The 5,351-nt window shown below is 37.1% G+C and overlaps 1 long non-coding RNA gene across 1 annotated transcript; it reads left to right on the top strand.

Annotated features, from left to right (window-relative positions):
* The first annotated feature begins 1,885 nt into the window (after positions 1-1,885).
* Positions 1,886-3,582, top strand: LOC142182529 (uncharacterized). Its single transcript, XR_012711334.1, has 2 exons — positions 1,886-2,036; positions 3,000-3,582. It is a non-coding gene; the product is annotated as an uncharacterized LOC142182529 (long non-coding RNA).
* Positions 3,583-5,351: the final 1,769 nt, after the last annotated feature.

Genomic DNA, 5,351 nt, shown 5'->3' with positions numbered 1-5,351 from the left:
ATATATTTTTGTGTGTTTTAGTTTGCATAATTGTAATTAATATGGCATTTTCTTTGAAAAAAATGTTTGGTAAGGGAAAAGATAAAACCGGTGAAAGTAGTGGCCAACCAACTACCCTTCCCCCGGCTCCCCGACCTAGAAAAGATAAGCAAGTTGAAAGTAGTCGCCAACCTAGACGTCATCCTCCTCCCGTAATTCTTGATAGTGATCACCCTTGTTTTTAATTTACCGATAGTGAATTTTGCCATAATGTTGCACCAGGTGAAAGATTAGATGATGAAATTATGAATGCTCTTTATCCTAATGGAACTATCTCAGAAAATAATGAGGAAAATGAGGATGATGATGAAACCCAAGCACCGGATTTAGATGATACACCTACTAGTCCTGTTAATAACCCAACTGATGCACCGGCCGACCCACCTGTAGAAACTCCTACTTTTAATAGAGAACCTGCTAAACGCCTAGAAACATCATTAGTTTGGAATTTTTTTACTCAAGTAAGAGAACAAAATAAGGCTAAGTGTAAAACTTGTGGGAAATTAATGGCGCATAAATATACTGGAGACCGTAGCGGCACGGGTAGTTTGACTAGGCACATAAAAACACACCCTAGAGATAAAGCTAGATTTTTACAAATGAAAGCGCAGCTAGAGGGGACAAGTGTAGATTCTACGGTTAACCCTAGTACAGGTTCAAATCTAGTTCAACCCGGAATTAACACTGTGACCGGAGGTATTTTATATTACGATCCTAATAGAGATCATGAAGAATTAGCAAAGATGATTACCGTTATGTGCTTACCTTATACTTTTGCTTCTAATCCTAATTGGATTCATTATATTAGAAGAGTTTTTAATCCTACTTATAAAGGTTGGCCTCGCGCAACAGTTAAGAGCGATATTTATAAGTATAAACATGAATATGAACAATATATTTATTTACTCATATAAGTAATCGGATTTCTATTACTACTGATATTGGTAGAAGTGGTAATGATTGTGATTATCTAACTGTTACAAGTCATTGGATAGATGAGGAGTGGACAATGCAAAAACGCATTATTGCGTATAGAATAATTAATTCATGTCACACAGGTAAGTTTATAGCTAACACTGTTGCAGATATTTGTAGATATTTTTGCTTTAGAGATAAAATAATGTCAATTTCTATGGATAATGCTTCTAGTAACACTAGTGCTATAGGCATACTTACAACAACACTAAATCCCGCATTTAGAAATATATTCCATGTTAGATGTATTTGTCATATTTATCATTTAATTGTCGGTGATGGTATGCGAATTTAAATTTAGAAATTGAAAAGGTTAGAATGGCTCTTAATTGTCTTTTTTATTCAAACCGTAGAAGTAGACTAAGTGATAGCATCAAGAACAAGGATATAGTTAAGGACAATGATAGAGATGATAGAGTTTTGGAAGCTCTAAGGCCATTTACAAGATCTCAAGCTAAAGAGTTGCAAGCTAAGGTTGCTAGACTTCAATGGCAAATAAAGAAGCTTTTAATTGTAGAGGAAGAGCTCAAGCCCAAAGGAGATGAATTGTCCAAGTTTTACAACTATTTGGTAGTCCAAATTGAAGTCCAAGAGGAGGAAAATTGGGTTACCAAATCAGCCCTTGAAGTCCACCAATAGGGCTCAAAATGACCTTAAAAGAGGTCCAAAAGGGGGTGTTTCAAAAGGAGCCCAATTGGAGTCCAAACCAATGGCCCAAACTAGTTGTTTTAAGGCCCAAATCTTCCCCAAAGGGTCTTGGCCGCCCCCACCTAATTTTAATGACTTTTCTTACTCTTTAGCAACCACCCTACCTAATTGTAATGACTTTGTATGCCTTAGCAACTACCCTACCTAATTTTAAGGACTTTTATGCCTTAGTATTCCTATAAATAGGGAGTTCTTCTCATTCATAAGATACAACATTTATTGATTAAGTATATCATACTTTGAGAGTTCTTTTGAACCTTTGTTACTTGTGCTTTGAGATTTATCTTTCAACCTTTACTAGTTCTTAGTTCAAGGTAGTAAGATTACTTCTCTTTTATGATATCTTTGATTCCTTTGTGGTATTCTTAGAAGGCGATTAATACTAGTTATTAATTGTTGTCTCAAGTTACTCGTAAAGTGGTCAAGATCCGAATCTATTGTTTTGATTTGCTTTTTAAGTAAAGGCGTTTGATTTCTTCCATAAATCAAGACGTTGTTACTTTGATCTTGTCAAGGCTATAGAACTTACGTTCTTGGAAGTTCTTGGAATTCTTTCCTTGAATTCGTCCCATATCCTTTATTTTCATCTCTTTAATTCTAGTTGTTCAATTCCTTGTTGTTATTGTTTCCGCATTTACTTCTCAAATTCTTACTCTAATTTGGATTCCCGACCTAGTTGTTATCACTAAGAGAATATTTTAAAAAATGTGATGAATATGGCCTTAGAGAAAGAAAGGTTCCTAAACTTTGCCCGACTAGATGGAATTATATGTACGAAAGTTTAGTAGTTGCATATGAATATAGAAACTCAATTAATGCAACGTTTAATGCTCGGGTAGGTGGTGAGGATGATGATGAAATGCTTACTACTCAAGATTGGACGAATGTTAAAATTCTTATAGATTTTTTAGAACATTTTTAAATTGCTACAAATGCATTTTCTAGGCAATATTATCCTACTATTTCAAACTGTTTAGTTTATATTGCAGCATTATGTGATTTGTTTGTTGAATTTTCGGAGGGTGGGGAAATTTATCAACTTGCTATAAATGCAATGAAAGAAAAGTTTAAAAAATATTTTTTCCCTATCCCTCCTATTTATGGTGTTGCTGCAATATTAAATCCTACAATTAAATTAGGAGGTCCTCATTTTTGGTACTCAAATATTTATAAGGCTTTAGATCTTTCAAATGAGAAATTTGCTACACTTGCAGATGCAAAAGCCTCAATTAAAATTAATGCTCAAACAATTTATAATGATTATCAACTTGCCTTAGAACATGCTAGGCCAAATGTTCCAACCCCTACTTTTGATCTTTTGGAATGGTGGAAGGCAAGGGAAAAACATTTCCCGGTTCTTGCAAGGATGGCTCGGGATATTTTATCTATTCAAGCTTCAACTGTTGCATCAGAGAGCGCTTTCAGTCAAGCAAGACTTCAAATAGGTGATCATAGAGCGTCAATGAGGGAGAGCTTGGAAAAATCTGTATTGTTTAGAGATTGGATCCGCTCGGAAAGAAGGAACTTTGGAATTGCGGAATCACAACCGGCGATAGATGAATCTTATGAAGAAATGATGGCGGAAATTGAGGAGGATGCTGCTTCGCCCGGAAGTGGTGATGAACAAGCTTCTTTTCCACCATCACCAACGCAACCTCCTCCGAACCTTGAAGGATTTATGAAATTTGTTAGAGATACACTGTAGACTATGGTGTACCTTGTACTTTGGCATATCTTCTTTTAGTTTTTTCCCTTTTAATGGTGGTATTAGTAACTTGTTGTGCTCATTCCATTGGGGGGAGGAAGACTAAGAAAGATATGCCATTTTTGGTAATAAAAATTATAAGACATGCCCTTGAATATCTTTTTGCAATATTTTTTTAGTCTTTAACCTTGCAATTATTTATAAGCTATAATATATACACATAACATACAATATATACTACAAGAAAATATATAAGGTAATATATACACATAACATACAATATATACTACAAGAAAATATATAAGGTAATATATACACATAACATACAATATATACTACAAGAAAATATATAAGGTAATATATATACATAACATACAATATATACTATTAGAAAATATATAAGGGAATATATATACATAACATACAATATATACTACAAGAAAATATATAAGGGAATATATACTATACTAGTATACTATAGAAGTCTTCAAAACAAGATTTTTCAAAATTCAAAATGAGGGCCCCACCTCCAATGACCACCAACGGCCATATTGCACAAATAGCCATTTATTTTCAATTTACAAAAATGATTTGATTTCTATGTATTGAAGCACTTTAATAATTTGATTTCTACATATATATTATTTATATAGCCATGATATAGTTTACAAAAATTGCCTTAAAAAAACGGAAATCAAAAAGCCCGTTAGGCCCGCTAAGCCCACGAGCCCGACCCGTTTAGCCCAGTACCATATGGGCTTAGGCCCGTCATGGGCTGGTTCCACCCGTTGAGCCCACGAAGCCCGGGACCGTGAGGCCCGGGACCGCCAGAGACCGGGACCGCTAGGCCCAGGCCCGTTTGGCCCATTTAGGCCCGGGCCCGGCCCAAGGTACAACATTACCTGCTGTAATTGTGCCTTTGCTAGCTGGTTCATTGTTGTTGTCAGTTCTGTTATTGCCTACCCATGATCATGAAGATCTTTGTGTAAGTGTATGACCGTGGGGTCACCCTGTGGCACATTGGCTCTACTTTGCCAAGTAGAGGACGTGTCAGCCATTTCATCCAATATTGCATTAGCCTTATCATATGGTGTGTTGATGAAATTGCCTCCGGCGAGTTGGTTCAATATGCACTGATTTGTTATGTTAATGCGTCGGTAGAATGTTTGTTGTATCATTGCCTCAGTCATATCATTATTTGGACATTCCTTTACCATGGTCCGGTATCTCTCCCATATCTCATGCAGTCGTTCGTTGAGCTCCTGTTTGAAAGGTAAGATTTCATCCCTCAAGGTCGCCATGTGGTCCGGCAAGAAAAACATCCGCCAACTCATCCCAAGTAGTGATGGAATGGTTGGGAAGCCTTTCAAGCCAGTACAAAGCCTTTCCTTTAAGTGAAAAAGGGAATAATCTCAACCGAAGTGCAACCTCTGACACATTTGTTTGCTTGCTCCCCCAACAGGTATCCATGAAGCCCTTAAGATGTTTGTAAGCATTATGATGGGGAGCACTTGTGAAATACCCTCGTTGCTCCAACAAAGTCAGCATCACATTTATAATTTGGAAATTTCCCGCCCGGATCGGGGGTGGGACAATTGCACTAGCATATCCTTGGTTTGGAAGCACCCGAGGAGCCACTATTGGAGGCAGCGGGGGAGGGTCTGGAACATTATCACTGGCCTGGCGGCTTCTCCTTTGTCCTTGAGGTACAAGAGGCACCTTATCTTCACCATTATCATCAACCTCCTCCCCCGGGATCACGTTTCCAAGAGGGTCATTGTTGTTGTTTGCCGCCATTTTGTACCTGAATTGGCAACACACACAAATTAGTATCATAGAAGGAAAGAAAAATAATACACAAAAGTATTCAGATAGATAGCCAAAACCTCTTAGCTCCCCGCTAACGGCGCCAAAAAGTGATCGA

The sequence above is a fragment of the Nicotiana tabacum genome, chromosome 7 (assembly GCF_000715075.1).
Source record: "Nicotiana tabacum cultivar K326 chromosome 7, ASM71507v2, whole genome shotgun sequence".
Classification (NCBI taxonomy): domain Eukaryota; kingdom Viridiplantae; phylum Streptophyta; class Magnoliopsida; order Solanales; family Solanaceae; genus Nicotiana; species Nicotiana tabacum.
The sequence above is the reverse complement of the archived record's forward strand: the minus strand, read 5'-3'. Positions and strand labels throughout refer to the sequence as shown.